This window comes from Falco peregrinus, chromosome 3 (assembly GCF_023634155.1).
Source record: "Falco peregrinus isolate bFalPer1 chromosome 3, bFalPer1.pri, whole genome shotgun sequence".
NCBI lineage: Eukaryota > Metazoa > Chordata > Aves > Falconiformes > Falconidae > Falco > Falco peregrinus.
This window is the reverse complement of record NC_073723.1, coordinates 87,815,802-87,835,219: the sequence shown is the minus strand read 5'-3', so window position 1 is coordinate 87,835,219 and position 19,418 is coordinate 87,815,802. Positions and strand designations below refer to the sequence as shown.

Genomic DNA, 19,418 nt, shown 5'->3' with positions numbered 1-19,418 from the left:
TGAAAGACAATTTCTGTTGCTGTACATTGTTGCAGCCAAAGCGGTAGTGTTTTTCTATGAGGATCCCTAGGTCTGTGTCCCCTGGGCATGTGAGGCCACAAAGCCTGATGGGAAAGTGCTGGGGGACTGTTTGAAGAGAAAGGCCATACTTGATACGACCTGTGTTGTAGTGCTGTACACAGCTGATCCTAGGTCTAATTATTGTGTGTGCTGTGAATGGGTTTCTTCTTTGGAACGAGCAGATTAATATATTCAGTGTGGGCAGGGAGGCTGCATCTGTACATTCCTAATTCCAGTAAATCTAAGATCATTCCAAATTAAGACTTTGAATGTGGGTACCTCATTTTAAATGATGAGAGTTGAACATTGTGGAGATGAGTTGTGCAATGCCAGGGAATGGTCCTGGGCACATTTCATTACTAATACAGTTGTGCCTTGAGGGTATCAGTGCTTTGCAATAATGTAGAGAATGACACACACCTTCCTCTTGAATTTGGGGAGAGTTTAAGCTTTGTGGAATGTGTCAATTGTGTTTCCTTAATAACTTCCTTCCTGCTTGCTATAGGAAAGTGTGCACTAGACACGTGTAAGACCTCTGAAATCCAAGAACACATCTTGGCAACGCACAAACAGGTCTCCTGAGGAAAGTGAGTAACTTTTTGTGCCTTTGAGGATCTTTTGAATGTTCAGAACAGGACTGAAAGGAATGCCAAAATCACCGACATAAGTCCTTGAATCAGAGTTTCCTAACATACTCTAATAATAGTTTGCTGAGCTCCAAAAATATTTGTGGGATCAGGATATGACAGGTGCCATGCTAAGTGGAAAAATGGAGATATTTTTGTGCATGGAGCAAAATTAGAAGAAAGATATAAATGACAATTTCTCTCAATAATAAACAGATTTTAAAACAACTCTGTCAATGACAGTAAATGAGGGATGGGTTGCCTTAATTACCTACCAGGAAAGACTTACTGAGAGGGAACTACAAAAGAGTTTACATTCCTAGGGGATAAAATTCAATGAAGCTCTGCTGATGGCACCAACTCATGTCTAATTTCTATCTATGGAGACTGGCTTCATCAGCTTCTGAGGATAGTTTGTAGACTGATTTGTTTTCTTTGTTGAAAGAGCTCCTAGACTTTGAAGTTGTCTTTAAAGGATTTTTAAGTTCTAAAAAACTTTCACAACTGTTTTCAGCACATGTTGGAGTGATGGTTTGTTGTGAAGATAAAGGAGGGGATACAGAACGTGACGTTTAAGAAGAGATGGAACTGAAGTTGAAGGATTTTCATTTGGAAAATCCTGTGCTGCACTAGGATCTCATGTTCTTATTCTGCTTTGTGGGCAAAATATCCTGCCAGACTACATTTCCCATCACACTTTTCAAAACAGAGCTGACCTCCTACCATCTGTTTAACAAAACAGGCTTCTGTTCCCAGCTGGAGCTTTATGATACCTGTCGCTACAGAAATAATAATAAACAATAATAACACAGCTTTATCTTTTCAGTCTTTCTTTCTTTCTTTCTTTCTTTTTTAAAATACAAACTGTTAAAGTAGGAAGAGTACTGTGGTGCTTTTATAATCACTTGTCAGTTCCAAACTTACTTATGTACTTATTTATACTCTAATTATCTCTCGATGACATGAATGATGAAGTGAAAATGCAGTAAGTCTTCCTGATATTGGATTCTGTTGGCTCAGGCCATCCCAATCATCATTGTTTTGAAAGGGGTGGGGAGAGAATGATTAATCTGCTTTTCTGAGGTAAAATATATTACTTTATGTGAATTCTTTAGTGCTTTCACTGAAGATTGGGCAGGTAATTGTGGTAACCTCTGCTTTTTTTCTTCTACCTGCTGGAATTTTTAGGGGTAAAGTATATTAGAAGTTTTGGTGCTCATTGCATTTGTTGAAAGATGGGGCTTGGTAGACTAAACCTCTAAAGTTCAAAAGTATACATGCAGCACTATATGGAAGTCATACTGCTGGAAACAGTTATTATAATTTTTTCAATTTAGATTACTGTTCTCTGTGCTTTAGCCAGGACCACCTTAGACTTGGAGGTCTGAGGGGATATCACTAGAAAGACTCAAGAATTTTTAACAATTAGATCTTTTGTTATTTTTTTCTTTTTTTTTTTTTGATTGGAAACAATGATTCATCAAAATATGGAGGTTTGGGATGGTGGTGGAAAAAAATGCAAAACAAAATAAATAGAGGCTTTGATAAAATTTTCTTCTGGAAAAAACTCCTTAAGATCCATGATGGAGTTACTTCATTGTGGTTGAGGGAAGAGAAAAAACATCCAACTCTTCCTCAACAGCAAAGACACTTTGTAGTGGTAGTAAATGTCTAGGATGTGGAGACCAAGACTTGTGCATCCTTGCTAAGCCTGTGTTAAACTAGGGGGCTTGAACCTGCATCATTCACACTGTATCTGATGACATGGCGTTACTCTCTTGTAGGTGGTTGCTAGTCTTGCCTGTTAGAAGTATTCCTTTTAATATCAAAACTGAAATATGAATAGGATCAGTGAGAGGGGTTGTGAGAGAATTAGGCATAATTCCTTGCTTGAAATTATATTCAATTGGATTTTGAATGAATGAATGAATGAAAAAATGAAATTCTATTCATCTGGATCAAACAGCTCTGTTATGGGGGACACTGTCCTGAAAGATGGAAGGAAGGCAGATGTATAGACCTTAACCTTTTCAAATGGTGTATTTTCCTCACCAGCACTGGAAAGTTCAAGTTTTGATGGGGTTGCTGAATTGAAAAGTTCTTGCAGCTTAAAGCATTTCTTAGGGCAGAGATGCTATCTCTCCCTCCTCCCTACAACCAGCAGGTTTGGCTGGAATGCAGCAAATGCATGCGAGTTATTGCCTCTTTTTATTGCTTTCTCAGAAACACCTTGGGACACAAGGAGCAGTTCGCTGTGCAGGCAGCAGTGGTGCAAGAGGAGCAAAAGTTGTCTGGAATCAAGTTTCTACAGAATCATGATATACTGGGATAAAACCGTTATTTAAGCTCCAGATCTAAATGTAATGAATCTGATTTTGTTCACAGTGGATTTATATCATAAGGATAAAACAACATATATGCACACTTTACAGACAGCAAGACTTTCTGCTCCAGCCAGGAACGGATACCTTTCTGGATTACTATATGAGAATTCAAACAGATTTTGGCATCTCTACTTCCATTGCAAAGAAGGTTGACTGTAAGACAGAAAGTCATTTGAGCATGACTGTGCCTATGCATCATGACGAATGAGTGGTTCACTTCCCACTCTACACTTGACACAGATTCAGTCTTAGCCTGAACTTTTGGTACTCTGAGTAAGCTGGAAAATAGCTTCACTTCCCCATCATGCAGCCGCACACTCTCTAAATTGATCATTAAGGTAAATTCTTCTCTAAGGATGAAGTTTTACATTCCTTTTTTGCTGTGTAATCAAGGATTTTGCTGGAAGACAGTAAATAATCCATGGATCAGCCTTTACCAGCAGTGTTTGTGGCATTGCCTGAGAATAACCAGTACTAGCTGCCTCTGGGTAAAATGCCTTAGTGGGCTTTTATCATTGAATATTTATTGAATATTATTAGTGGTTAAATAAGGACATTATTTGCTAGTTCACTGCACCTGCATAGTCCTTCATTGATGGACAAGCTTGTCTAATTGGGAAAATAAAGTTGCAAAGCAAGATTGAAGAGTATGAAATCACAAGAAAAAATATCACAAAGGGTAAAATAGCATGTAGGCAGAAAACACCCCACTTGAGATGACACATTAAATCAGGGCATTGCTGTAGACATTAGGATGTGCTGAGCATTAGGACAGAGAAGACATTGCAGAGGACAGGAGTTTAGGACATACCAATGACCTAATTGGAAAGACCAGGGAGAAGATAAAGAGGTGGCTGTGATCAGCATTACAAAGTAGATCAGGTTGAATGATTGCAATGGTCTCTTCCGGCCTTGAAATTTTGTGTCTGTCTGTGGAAGGTTTTATTTTAAATAATTCATAGCAAAGAGAAAATTCTGAACAAGTGCAGAAAAATTTTCAGTACAAGCCTGCTAGGGACTCTGGGATTTGGTCTTCAATATCTGAGCTCTTGAACTTTCCTAATGAAAATACTAATAATTTTTAAATTCTAAGCTTCAAGCCTCATTACAGACAATCATCAATGATATATTCAATTGTAAAATTCACAGCGGGCTTCATAGTTATATTAATCATTCAATTAAAGAGAAACTGCATCATGTGACTGAATCAACTGAATGGAGGTTAAGAGTGGATTCAGTTTTGCAGTTTCCTCTAAAAGTATTGTGTACAGAGATATTTGCCATTAATTTAAAAACTGAAGCAAAATTTCAGAAGATTGGGGCTTTGCTCATGAACTAAAAAAACAATATAATAATTATTATATATCTTTTCAATGAGAATTATTTCCTTGTTCCTTAAACGTGTTTTGAACCCTCAGCAACCTAGAATGTGGCTTTTTTTCTGTGCGTCACTAAGCATTTAGATTTATAAGTTTGCAACTGTTTCTAAGTGAAGAATTAGTGGTACAACTTTCATTTAAATGACATTTGGATGACAAAAACATCAGCATTTCTAGGTCTGGTCTATGACTGAGGTGGACAAGGGGGTTCCCAGAGTTGGGGAAACCAAAGCAAGAGCTGAGAACCCTGCCAGAAGCCAGCAACTCTCGTGAGTGAGGCTGATGTGGCTTGGGCCTTGCCAGGAGCAACTGTGGCAGTTTTAAACATCCCTAGGAAGCTCTAGCAACCAAGATGTGGTGTGTCAGCCAGGGCATGATGTGTCAGCTCACACGGTAGTTCACATGGCAGAACCTGCAGGGAGAGTGTGCAGGGAGGGCCCTGCACCCTACTTGTAGGCCCACAGCCCAGCGAAGAGCCCTAGGTTTCTGCCGTAATGGTGGGCACTTGCCTCAGATTTAAAACCAGTGTTTCTACAGGGAAAGCCCCTGAGATGTCTGATGCTTCCACCCAGATGGAACTGTTAAGGAAGGAGACTTCTAGTACAGACAGTAGGTTGCCATGAGTGTGCAGACCCTTCTCCTGGAGAAAATGTAAGCCCCTGACTAAAGTGTGCACAGGTTGATGATCTGTTATGTCAGGTGGCCGAGTTGCAGGAAACAGTCAAAAGGCTGTGGAGTATTAGAGAAACCAAGACAGAGATAGGTAAGTGGTTTCAGAACCATGCTCCTGTAGCAGACATCATAGACCATGAAGCACCCTGGACCCTGGTGACCCACAAAAGCAAGACTCTGCTTCAGTCTCCACCCTTCAGCATCACAGCCAAAAGCAGATATGAAGCTTTAACAGCTACAGACACTAGTGAGCAAGGTCTGCAAGGAGAAACTACACTAGCAGCACACCATGGATGCCGTAAAAAGAAACACCAAGTGCTTCTAGTAGGAGACTCTCTGTTAAGGGGGACTGAGGCACCCATCTGCCAGCCTGACAGGGAGTCTTATGAAGTATGCTGCCTTCTGGGAGTTAAGGTCCAAGATGCTGCCTAGAGGGTGCCACAATTTGTGAATAGCACAGACTACTATCCACCACTGCTCTTGCACATTGGTACAAATGACAGTGCAAGTCAGAACCGAGGCAGAATCAAGGTGGACTATAAAGCTTTGGGGGTGCAAGTGACAAATTTTTGTGCCCAAGTTATTTTTCCTTCTGTTTTACTAGTAAGAGGAAAGGGTGCAGCCAGAAACAGGCGTATAATGCACATTGACTTCTGGCTTCATGGCTGGTGCCATTGTGAGGGTTTTGGCTACTATGACAATGGGACGTTCTTTGACTGCAACCTTGTAGGGAGGGATGGGATCCACCTGTCTAGAAAAGGCAAGGGAGTATTTGGCAGGAGGCTGGCCAGCTTGTTGAAGCAGGCTTTAAACTGAAGGACGTGGAGGGCAGCATCCAAAGTGCCAATGCTCACGCCATCACATCCAAGTGGGGAATAAACCAGGCCAACCCGAGCATTGACATATGTTCCTTAGCTGCCTCCCAAGATGAGTACCAGGATGCCAGCCACCTCAACAAGGACGTGTATGGCTATGGTGGATACTTTTTCACCCCTTCTGAGAAATCTGTATGCTTAATTACCTCTCTGAAATGCCTGTACACCAAGACACACAGCATGGGGAATAAACAGGAAGAATTAAGAGGTCTTTGTGTGGTCACAGGGCCATGATCTTATTGCAATTACAGACACATGGTGGAATCGCTCATGACTGGAATGCTGTTATGGAGTACTTCTTAGGAAAGACAAGCCAGTAAGAAGAGGTGGTAAAGTTGCTCTATATGTGAAGGAGCAACTGGAATGTATTGAGCTTTCCATAGGGGTGGATGCAAAAGGAGTCAAGAGCTTATAGGTAAAGATTAAGGGGCAGGCCAACCTAGGTGACACTGTTGTGGGTGTTTACTACAGGCCACCTGATCAGGAAAAGGAAGTTGATGAGGTCTTCTACAGACAGTTTGAGGTAGCCTCATGATCACAGCCCCTGGTTCTCATGGAGGACTTCACGCACCCTGATATCTGCTGGAAAGACAACATAGCTAGGCACACACAGTCCAGGAGGTTCCTGAAGAACATTGATGATAACTTTTTGACATAGGTGGTGGAGAAGCCAATAAGGTGAGGTGCTCTGCTGGACCTTGTACTAACAAACAAAGGACTGGTTGGGGACTGTGAATGCTGGGGGCAGCCTTGGCTGCAGTGTACATGAGATAGTGGAGGAAGCAGGGCAACAAGTAGAATTGAAACCTTGGAGTTCAGGGGAGGTAACTTTGGCCTCTTCAGGACTCTGCTTGAAGGAATCCCATGAGTTAGGATTCTGGAAGGTAGGGGTGTCCAAGAGAGCTGGTTAATATTCAAGCATCATTTCCTCCAGGCTCAAGATAGGTGTATCCCTATGAGTAAGAAATCAAGCAAAGGGAGCAGGAAGCCTGCATGAATAAGCAAGGAGCTTCTGGCAGAACTCAAACAGAAGAAGGAAGTTTACAGTATGTGGAAAAAAAGGACAGGCCACTTGAAAGGAGTATAGGGATGTGGTCAGAATGTGCAGGGGTGTAAAGAAGAAGCCTAAGGCTCACTTGGAATTAAATCTGATGGGGGATATCATAGACAACAAGAAGGGCTTCTTCAAGTACATCAGTAGAAAAAGAATGACTAGGGAAAATGTGGGCCTGTTGCTGAATGAGGTGGGTGCCCTGGTGACAAAAGGTGACAGAGAAAGTGGAGTTACTAAATGCCTTCTTTGCTTTAGCCTTTACTGCTAAGGCCAGCCCTCAGGAGTCCCAGACCCTGGGGGCAAGAGAGGAAGTCTAGAGAAAGGAAGATGTGCCCTTGGTGAAGGAGGATCAGGTTAGAGGTTATTTAGGCAAACCTGACACCTACAAAATTCATGGGCCCCAATGGGATGCACCCCCGAGTACTGAGGGAGCTAGCACATGTTATTGCCAAGCCACTCTCCACCATCTTTGAAAGGTCATGGAGAATAGGAGAGGTGCCTGCGGACAGGAGGAAAACCAGTGTCACTCCAGTCTTCAAAGAGGGCAAGAAGGAGGACCCAGGACACTATAGGCCAGTCAGCTTCACCTGCATCCCTGGAAAGATGATGGAACAGCTCACTCATCCTGGACGTCATCTCTAAGCATGTGGAGGAAAATAAAGATTATCAGTAGTAGTCAACATGGATCCACCAAGGAGAAATCATGCCTGACCAACCTAATACCCTTTTATGATGGAATGACCGGTTGGGTAGATGAGGGAAGAGCAGTGGATGTTGCCTACCTTGGCTTCAGCAAGGATTTTGACACTGTCTCCCATCCTTATATGTAAACTCAGGAAGTATGTGTTAGATGAGCAGACAGTGAGGTGGATTCAGAACTGGCTGGATGGCAGAGCTCAGAGGGTTGTGATCAGTGGCACAGGGTCTAGCTGTAGGCCTGTAGCCAGTGGTGTTCCACAGGGGTCAGCACTGGGTCCAGTCTAGTTTAACTTATGCATCAATGATCTGGATGAAGGGACAGAGTGCACCCTCAGCAGGTTTGCTGATGTTACAAAACTGGGAGGAGTGGCTGATACCCCAGAAGGCTGCGCTGCCATTCAGCAAGACCTGGACAGGCCGGAGAGCTGGGCAGAGAGGAACATAATGAAGTTCAACAAAGGCAAGTGTGAGGTCATGCACCGAGGGAGAAGCAACCCCCCACAACAGTACAGGCTGGGGCTGATGTGCTGGAAGGCAGCTCTTCAGAGAAGGACCTGGGAGTGCTGGTGGGCAGCAAGTTGCCCATGACCCAGCAGTGCGCTCTTGTGGCCAAGAAGGTCAAAGGGATCCTGGGGTGCATTAGGAGCATGGCCAGCAAGTTAAGGGAGGTGATCCTCCCGCTCTGCTCTGCCCTGGTGAGGCTGCATCTGGAGTGCTGTGTCCAGTTCTGGGCTCTCCATTCAAGAGAGGCAGGGAACTATGGGAGAAAGTCCAGTGGAGGTCTACATAGATGATTAGGACACTGGAGCATCTGCCTTCTGAGGAAAGGCTGAGAGAGCTGGGCCTGTTAAGCCTGTGGAAGAGAAGACTGAGAGGGGATCTTATCAATGTCTACAAGTATCTTAAGGGAGAGTGGCAAGAGGATGAGGCCAGGCTCTTTTCAGTTGTGCCAAGCAACAGGAGAAGGGGCAAACAGGCACAAACTACAACACGGGAAGTTCCATCTGAATATGAGGAAGAACCTCTTTACTGTGAGGGTGACAGAGCACTGGGACAGGCTGCCCAGAGAGGTTGTGGAGTCTCCTTCTCTGGAGACATTCAAAACCTGCCTGGACACGATTCTGTGCAACCTGATCTATGTGAACCTGCTTTAGCAGGGGGTTGGACTAGATGATCTCCAGAGGTCACTTCCAACCCTGACCATTCTGTGATTTTGTGATTCTGTCTGTGAGCAAACACACATTTGCTACCTCTGAAAAGTGTGTGTAATCCATACCCCCCGTTACTTTCCTGCCACTCATCTCCAGCCATCCTCACTGTGCTGCTTTTGTGTAGTAGGTTACTGCTGGCATCAGTACAGCAGCAGGCTCATGTAGCAGCTTTCAGAAATTTGGTGTCTTATAGTGTCATATGTGATTATCCTCTATCTGTTCATGACAGGTGTGTTGAGCCACAGTGAATACACAGATAGGGAATAGTTTTGGTTCTTTAGCTGGTGACTTTTTTCAGCCTGCATGCTTTACATTTGGTAGTATGACTGTACACTCCACCTGGGTTATGTTGGAAGACAGAAGCTGCAGAGCATGTGCTCTCACACCTCAGATTACTTGCAGTGCTCAAAAGGTTAAACACTTGGAGAGAAGCAAATAAATATATATAAATATAAATATATTTATATATGACTATGTAGAGCATATGAGCAAGATGGATTGCTCAATGTGTTACAGGACCGATGGAAAGATGGAATGAAATATGGTCTCCATTGTAATGACTGTGCTTCTATAGCCTGAGGCATCAAAAACGTCATAGTGTTTATGCACACTAATAAAATCTTAGCAGTAATTCTCTCCAGCCTCTCCATGCACAAAACCTTTGCTACAGTCTGTCCTCTGAATCACTTTTAAGAAAAAAAATTAGTTCCCTTTCACTCCTCCTTAGGGAGGTGTAAAGTCTACCCTGTTGTGAGCTTTTAATGTTGGTGGGTAGCATGTAATGCATGGGTCATCATGCATGGGAGTTTCTGAAGTACTTAGAGGTATCTATTTGGGGGCAAGTAGGAGGGAAAATGGATTTGATCGAAGTTTTCAAATCTAATGAGTACCTGTTTAAAGATGCATCCCTTAATGATTAGCTTAGTATTTTTTGAAACCAAAGGAAAATGGCTTCCTATAATATTGATCTGAATATGTGGAGACTCAACTTCAATTTGTCAGATTAAAACAGCCTGACTGGGACTCCTTTCGCATCTGATGGTAGAAGTGAAACATTTCACCATCTCCTATTCTAAACAAAATGAATGCAAAACTGAAAGAAGCGAATAAATACTGAAAAATCTCCTTGGTTCCATTCTTACTGGTGATTTGGCAGCTAGAAAAAGAAATCTTCAGCTACCATTGTAGTCAGCCTCTCAAAGCCTTTTGTGACTGGTTTTAAGAGATGGGTGGTGTGGCTGGTCTTTTACCAGATGGGTGCTCTTTTGAATTCAGAGAACAAAAGTCAGAGCACCATATTTAGTATCTGTGTGGCTAAATCTGCGCTTCAGCATTAGGCACTTGTGTATGAGACCATCTCAGCCAAAATCCATTCCTCTAACTTACCAGGTCTGCATCCATCCATCACCAGTGATGCAGACCTGGGAAGTGGACAACTGTAAACCTATGAACAGTGCTTGTTTGTAGAATCTGAGTCAAATGCTGAAACACTGAATTGTTTTAATATCTCAAGTATTTGATCTATTTTGGCCTAAAAATATTAACATACCATGTAGAAATGGAGCCAGGAGCACAGATGGTACCAAACAGGGCTTGACAGTGTGGATTTTAGAACATTAAGTGAACTTTTGAGCTGTCAAGAGCAACCAACTATTACCATTGGTGATACCTGAGCATCCAATCTCACCTGAAGGCTGGATCTGAGAAGTGCTCAGCATCCCCAGCTGATCTCCAGGGTGCCACTGTGAAACAAACAAAGGTAAGTATCGAGAAATGATGGAGGCCACTAGAAAGAGGAGGAGAGGGGAAGATCAGGTTGGAGTTGAGGGGTGCAATCGCTCAGATTTGGCATAAAGAATGAGATTTGGTCTGATGTACATATCCAAGTAGTCACAGACCTAGTTACTATAGACAGTGTAATACAGAGAATTTGTCACCTCACTACTGCATTTTAGCTGTTTCCTTCTGGCCTTGGCAAAACAGCTGCATAGCTTTGACTAACATGGAACAGCACCTTTGTGTCTAGTATCTTCTAACCTTTCTACTGCATCTTCACCTGTATGAACATAAATGTCTATATAACATTATTCTTTTGGCACATATATAAAAATGCAGATCAGATCCTATCTCTCACACCTCTATTTCAGCCTCAGGCCAAGAAAAAAGAAAGCAGCTGGGATATACTCAATGCATGCATGTTCTCGTAGACATGTAATTGGCTGCTTCCTCTGCACTGGGGTGAAGCTGTAAAACAAAGCACAGTTATAAAGGTGAATGCTAATGCTGAGTGACACTCACACCCTGGAGGCTGGTAAGCAATAAATAAAGAGCTTTTCTTTCTCCTCAGATGGTGTTGAGGTATAGTGTAATCCCAAGTCTGTAATTCTTCTCTCTATCCTGTCTGTGCTTTTCTCTCTGGCTGCAGATGCTGGCATTTTGTTTATGAGGGTCTTGATGGGGTTTGTTCTGCTCCTGGGAGGTCTCATCTGTAATTTACTGCAGCCAGATTTGTGAATCTGCTTAAGCAAAGTTATTCACAACCAGAACTTCTATTAATCCTAGGAAAAAGGATTTTAATTAGGTATAATGGGGTTCTGAATGATCTCATTTGAGACTGGTAGTTTATTTCTTTGTAAGACCACCTAATCATGATCAAAAATCAGATCATCCTTTATCAACCACAGGCATTTCTACTGCAGTAAAAGTATCTTTTTTTATTATTTCTTTCCACAAAATCTTTTTTTTTTTCTTTTCGTGTGGGGAGCACAACAAAACACCAGAACCAAACAACCTAAAAAAACCCATAAAAAGTTCTTGTTTAGTAGGGGTTTATTTAGTTTTTGGGGGGTTTCGTGTTTTTTTGTGTGTTCTTTTTTTTTCTTTTTTTTTTTCCCATGTAATAAAAAACAAAAGCACCTTCAAGGTATTTTGGTCCAAACACTTCAGCATAAGAAAAAGTCTCAGTTGCTGCAATGCACAGTAGGTAGGTGTAACTTACAACCCATAAAATATTTTTTCAGATCTTCTGGTGTTTTAACATGATTTCAAATTTGGGTCTTGAAGTTTGGGGTACAATGAGTTAGTTTTCAGATGCATACTCACTTGCTGCAATATTACAGTTCCAACAATGGGATGAAAGCAAGGTAAAAACTCACGTAAACAGGTCTTTTTTCAGGCATCAAGAAATATGAAAACCCAGCCTTTTGGAGGTCATACATCTCCTTTGGACTGTCACTACTTCAAAACATTTAAAAATCTATTCTCTTAAGTGATCCATTGCTGAGGAAGAGTGTATAATTTACCTGACATCCTCTGTCACTTTGTTTGAGATAACATGAGTTGAGTGGTCAGCAGTTGTCTTGAATATATTATCCAGCAACATAGTACAAGTAATTTTAATATATATCTTTTATATAATATATTATAGATTATATAGCCATATGTTATCTGGCTTCCCTTTCTCTGAGCCTCATGAATATTATGATATGATATCACAAAATTAAAGAATTACAGGATGGTTTGGATCAGAAGGGACCTTCTGCACTAGTTCAACACCCCTGACATAGGCTGGGACATCTTTCACTAGGCCAGGTTGCTCTGATCCCTGTCCAGCCTGACCTTCAGCACTTCAAGGAATGGGGTGTCCACATCTAGGAAACCTGTTCCAATGTCTCACCACTCCCATCATAAAAAATTTCTTACTATCCAATCTAATCTACCCTTTTTCAGTTTACAACCATTATTTCTTACCCTGTTGCTACAGGCTCTAGTAAAAAGTCTATCCCCACCTTTCTTATAAGCCCCCTTTTAAGTTCTGAAAGGCCACAAGGATGTGTGCCCTCAGAGCCTTCTCTTCTCCAGGCTGAACAACACAAACTCTCTCAGCCTTTCCTCACAGCAGAGGTGTTCCATCCCTTTGATCATTTTTGTGGCACTCCTCTGGACTCGCTCCAAGAGTTCCATGTTTTTTCTGTACTGAGGGCTCCAGAGCTGGACGTAGTACTCCAGGTGGGGTCTCACCAGAGCAGAGTAGAGGGGGCGAATCACCTCCCCCAACTGCTGGCCGCACTTCTTTGGACCAAGCCCAGGATATGGCTGGTCTTTTTTTGCAGCCCTTTCTGGGCTGCAAGTGCACATTGTTGGCTCATGTCCAGTTTTTCATCCACCACTTTCCCCAAGTCCTTCTCTTCAGGGATGCTCTCAATCCATTCATGGTACTGGGGGTTGACTCAGTCTAAATGCAGGACCTTGCACTTAACCTTCCTGAGGTCCGCATGGGCCCACTCCTCAAGCCTGTCAAGGTCTGTCTGGATGGTAGTTTTTTCCTTGAGTGTATCAACTGCACCACTCATCTTGGTGTCGCCCACAAACTTGCTGAGGGTGTACTCGATCCCATTATGTATGTCATTGATGAAGTTACTAAATAGTATTGGTCACAGTGTGGACCCTTGAGGGCTCCCTTGGGGGAAACCCAAGTGGTTTCTGCTTGGACATTGAACCATTCACTAAAACTCTATGGATGTGGCCATCGAGCCAATTCCTTATCCATCTAACAGTCCATCCATCAAACCCATGTCTCTCCAATTTAGAGGTAAAAATCTTGTGGAGGAACATGTCAAAGGCCTTAACAGAAGTCCAGGTAGATTGCATCAGTAGCTCTTTTTTTGTCCACTGCTACAGTTCTGTGTAGGAGCAGCTCTACTGGGGAGTTATACAGGCCCTAAAAATGAACCAGGGAGAAACCAGGCCATAAACCTTTTAAATGTGTGGTACAACACTGGCTTCTGTCCATATTTAATTATAAGAAGCTGGCATTAGCAGGGTGGTAAGAATATAGAGCAATACATGTTTGTCCTATCCCAATAATGTGTTTGATGTGAAACAGAGCAAGAGCTCTGGTTTTAGGCTCTAACAATTTGAGAGATGTGAAGCATTATAAAAGACTCAAATGACTACAAATCACTGCTGAGATTCTTATGAGATGTGGGAAGCTGAGAGCCTCAGAGGATTGACTCATAACAGGCATTTAGGTCCTAAAGACTGATTGATATATCGTTTTGCCTGAATGCATCAATGCCAATAAGAAGGGCAAATCTGAAAATTATGTCATCATTCACTGGGGAAGTAGTTACAGTGTGACATGTCAAGCATTTTGATTCAACCTGCCATCCTGCAAGCTGCGCATCAGGGTTTTTAATTTATTAAAATGGCTGGTTTATTTTTCTTTTTAAAAGGAATTTATAAACAGCACATTTGAAGGCTGATATCAAGTGTCTTTTGCTTCATTAGTTTCTTTCACCATATACTATGTCTTAGAGCAAGGCAGGGAATTATAAGGCCATTATAAAGATCATAACTGTTGCTGTCAATAAAACATTAAAAATGAATTCAGAAAATAATTCCCTCTAGGTCCAATGAAGTTGATTTTTTTTGTGACCTTTATGTCTTTTCCTACAGTGGGGATTAGATTTGGACTAATTTAGACCCAGGTTTCCAAGAACATAGCATCTTTTTCTACCCAGCAATTTTTACCTGGCAGGAAAAGAAGTAAGCCATTTCTCTGGGCTTTCTTGACATCTGGCCACTTGATCAGAGCTAAAACTAGGAAACATTTCAGGTATTTAGAAACTGCAGACCAACAACCTGTATATATCAAAGTGCAACGACTCTGGAAAGTTCTGGATACATCAACTTTTCTGCACAAATCACTTGCTGGGCAAGCGCTGGATGATTCTGCTTCTAATGTGATGGTTCAGGAAATGGAAGGAGAAATGGGAGCTTGCATGGAATGCCCTCGGTCTATCCTACTGTGGCATAATCCAGTGTCTTGGGTGTTTGGTCCTAGGTACTAAGGCTCCTGGGATTGCTCTAGGGAGGTAGGTATCATCCTATGGCATGTCAGAACACAGTCAGTAGTCTGTACCCCTTTACTTAACCTCTTCTACCTGGTACTTGCAGTTGTAGGTACACAGTGGTTCCTTCCAGTCCTGTGTTCCTGGAATTTTAGTGGAGTAATCAGTAATCCTGACCTTTTCAGAAGGCAAATATTTGAATATTTTTCCTGTGGAAACAACTGTTACTTAAGTACTTCCAGTCTATCAAGTAATATACTACAGCAGAAAATGAAGTTGGTTTCGGTTTTGTCAAAAATTAACGAACGTAATCCAGGTGATATTGATTTTGACACTTCCTCTTTTGAGATTTGCCTTAGAAGGTTTGTCTTCCAGTCCTTTGATCGGCTTGATGGCCCTCATTTGCAACTTCCCTGGTGAACAAAACACAGAGTTAAAATCCAGATATCGCATTTGTACATTTTATCACTGAGGATGGAAGGGGAAGATCATCTGATTGTCCTTCAGCTCACAAGAGATGACTGTACATTTTCAGAAAGGCAATTGGATCTCAATCGCTGCTGTCACTGTACAGTTTTTGGAGATTTCACTGAGCCTGTGGTGGGATGTTGCTTTACTCAAACCCAAAGCAAATGATCTTCAATGGAGAAACTGAATACCTGCACAATGGGCTATCAGCAAGAAGAAAATGAGAATGAAAATATGGGGGACACCACAAAAGATCAGAAAGCTTTAAAAAAGTATTGATTTTATAAAGGACTTTCTTACCGTAGTTTCAGGGGGGTGAAGGTCAGCAATGTTAGAGTAATCATTGGGTAAGGGACACTTCATTCTGTCTATGCCTAGTCAGCTCGATGGTGAGGCTGGATGGCAGCCAGTAACTGAGCCCTTTGATTCAGCTGTTTTCTTTACCTTTTTTTGAGTGTCACACTTACAAAATCAGATTTTTATCATGAAATGAAAACTTAATGATAGGGAGAAAAAGAGATGGTATACAATGTATCTTCTCTTTTCAAAAGAAAATCTTAAGTGATTTATGCAAGTGTGAATCAGATTGAACCAACCTCCATATTGTTTTTGTAAAAATGAAGCATAAAACATCAAAGATCTATTCTGGAGTAGTTGTCTTTCCATTCTTTCATCATTGCACATCTTCCAAAAATTTATTAGATGCTGTTGCAATAAAGTGCATATCTCTGCTTACCTCAGATTTGGGTCTAAATATTTTGGGAGGGGTTACTGTGTTTGTGTTAGAGCAGCATTAGAGAAAATGCTGACAATTCTGGATTACGTGGTGGGCTGGAGGCAGCATGTCTGTAGCCGCAGGAATGTAGTTTACCTGGGATTTGCTTTCCCCATGCATTTAGCTGGGAACCTGCTCTCAGGGACAAAAGCCCTTCATTGGCCTTCTGATGGACATTTCAGGCATGTGACTGAGAAAAAACGTGAACCCAAAAAGATGTGAAATCTCTTACTGCACTTTATGGCTGAAAACTGAGCCAAACCCCAAGTCTGAAACTTCCAGCCAGCAGTGTTGTTGCCTCTGCTCAGCAATTCCTGTGCTAGATCACTCTCAAGCATTTGAGCTCTCCAGATCTGCTCTGGACCCACATACAGAAAGGCTGCAGTGCTGAACATGTGCTGGTGCACAGCACTGTATCAATGGTCAGCAAGGCAAATGGTGTTTGGCCTCTCAAGGATTTCCACCAGGATATTGACCAAATTCACCAAACATCTCCCCCTCCCCCACATTTCACCTTTGCTTCTATGAAAGGCTTCAGTACTAAGATCAAAGTATGAGGTTTGAAAACACAAATTTTAAAAGCTCAGTAGTTTTCCCTCCTCTAAAAATATCTCCCCAGGAAATCAACAGTCCCCCAAATACAAAAAAATTCCCTTTAAAAATCTCAGTGTTCTGCTCATCATGATTTTGGGGACTGCCTCCTGATGTAAGTGCATTTGGCAGAGGTAATACTGATGAATTATCTTTTTTAACTGCACAAGGCTTCAATGAGACTGCTGAACAATGCCAAAGGCAAAATTCATTGGGAGACATTAAATAGTAAAGTTTAATATGTTGAAAATGAGTTTTAAATTGATTAAGGTTTATAAACAACATAAGCTTGGGTTTTCAATTTTGTTTTTACTTGTTCCTTATGAAAATTAATCTATTTTCTCATATGTCATTTCTTTTTGGTACCTTTTATAGGTTGGCTTGATTGCTGTCAATTCATTTCTTTAATGTAAGCAATTAAACGGTTGATCATTTTGCTGGCTTTCAATTATCTTCCTGCCTGACAATTGCTCCAGCTGTAACTAATTTTCCTTCTTTATGTTCATAATCCCAGTCACATCAGCTGTGTGTTACAGACAAGGGGAATGCCAGGTGTTAGCTAAGGTGAAGGAGAGGAGGCAGCGGTTGGAGATTTGGTCCCTTTGTATTCCTGATCCTTTCTGCTGTTGTGAACAGAGACGTGATCCCTACAGTAAAGGATGGTGTGGCCAAGACTGTGTGCAGACTTCCCGTTTGTTAGATGACATGACAGCTTGCTGGCAGTTGAATGGAGCAGACCGCCATGCCTTGCTATATGTTTATAGGGAATTCGCCTGGGGTACCCAATGCGTAGAGGAATGTGGGGCTTATGATAACTTGGGCTCAGGGCCCACTGAAGTGTTTCTGAGAAACTGAAACTACCTAGGAGCTTTGAGGGAACAGGAAAGGGTGGAAATAACACAGTCCAAGGCCTCAAGCCTGGAGCAAGGACTGAACTGACAGTTCCTCTTCACATTGGCACAGAACCATAGAATTGTAGAATGGTTTGGGTTAGAAGGGATCTTTAAACGTCAGCTAGTCCACCCTGCCCTGCAATGACCAAGGACACTGTCCTGGTTTCAGATGGGATAGAGTTAATTTTCTTCTTGGTGGCTAGTGCAGTGCTGTGTGTTGGATGTAGGGTGGAAACAGAGTGGTCGGGGACTTTTTGGTTTCTTAGGTTGTGCTGGCAGGAGGGCTGGAAGCGCACAAGAAATTGGGAGGGGACTCAGCTAGATCAGCTGACCTGAACTAGCCAAAGGGGTATTCCATATCATGGGATGCCATGCTCGTGTATGAACTGGTAGTGGGGTTGGCTGGGGCTGGGCGTTATTGCTCAGGTACTGGCTGGGCATCAGTCAGCGAGTGGTGAGCAGTTGTATTGTGCATCACTGGTTTTCTTTTCTCCCTTCTCTTTGGATCTCATCCTTCTGCCCTTCTCCCTCCTTTCCATTATAACTGTTTAAGTTGATGTAGTTATTGTTAGTATTGTTGTTGTTGTTCTTGTGTTTTTATTTTATTTCAATTATTAAACTGTTCATATCTCACCTCTCGAGTTTTATATTCCTTTCTGATTCTCCTCCCCATCCCCCTGAGTGAGGGAGGAGTGAGTAAGAGAGCGGCTGTGTGGCACTTAATTACTGGCTGGGGTTAAACCACAACAGACACCTTCAACTAGATGAGGTTGCTCAAAGCCCGGTTGTCCAACCTGACCTTGAATGATTCCAGGGATGGGGCATCTGCCACCTCTCTGGGCAACCCGGTCTAGTGTTTCACCACCCTCATCGTAAAGAATTCCTTCCTTATACCTAGTCTAAATCTACCATCTGTTAATTTAAAACCATTACCCCTTGTCTTATCAGTACAGGCCCTGCTAAAAAGTCTGTCCCCATCTTATAAGCCCACTTTCAATATTTAGAAAGGCCACAAGGATGTGTGCCCTCAGAGCCTTCTCTTCTCCAGGCTGAACAACACAAACTCTCTCAGCCTTTCCTCACAGCAGAGGTGTTCCATCCCTTTGATCATTTTTGTGGCACTCCTCTGGACTCGCTCCAAGAGTTCCATGTTTTTTCTGTACTGAGGGCTCCAGAGCTGGACGTAGTACTCCAGGTGGGGTCTCACCAGAGCAGAGTAGAGGGAGAGAGTCACCTCCCTCAACCTGCTGGCCACACTTCTTTGGACCAAGCCCAGGATATGATTGGCTTTCTGGGCTGCAAGTGCACATTGTTGGCTCATGTCCAATTTTTCACCCACCACTTTCCTCAAGTCCTTCTTTTCAGGGCTGCTCTCAATCCTTTCATCCTCCAGCCTCTATTGGTACCAGAGGTTGCCCTGACCCAGGTGCAGGACCTTGCACTTGGCCCTGTGGAACTTCTTGAGGCTCACATGAGCCTTCTTCAAGCTTATCCAGGTCCCTCTGTATGGCATCCTGTCCCTCAGGTGTGTCGACCACATTATTCAGCTTTGTGTTGTCCACAAACTTGCTGAGGGTGCACTTGATCCCACTGCCTGTGTCATTGATGAAGATATTAAACAGTACTGTTCCCAATACCAACCACTTGTCACTGATCTCCATCTGGACGTTGTGCCATTGACCACTACCCTCTGGATGGGACTATCCAACCAATTCCTCATCCACCAAACAGTCCACCCCTCAAATCTGTATCTGTCCAATTCAGAGTGAAGGATATTGTGGAGGACCATGTCAAAGACCTTACAGAAGTCCAGATGATATCTGTAGCTCTTCTCTTGTGTACTGATGTAGTCACTCCATCACAGAAGGATACTAGGTTG

At 42.5% G+C, this 19,418-nt stretch overlaps 1 long non-coding RNA gene across 1 annotated transcript; it reads left to right on the top strand.

Moving 5' to 3' along the window:
* The first annotated feature begins 564 nt into the window (after window positions 1-564).
* On the top strand, window positions 565-1,498 carry LOC114010633 (uncharacterized). Its single transcript, XR_003552168.1, has 2 exons — window positions 565-647; window positions 1,201-1,498. It is a non-coding gene; the product is annotated as an uncharacterized LOC114010633 (long non-coding RNA).
* Window positions 1,499-19,418: the final 17,920 nt, after the last annotated feature.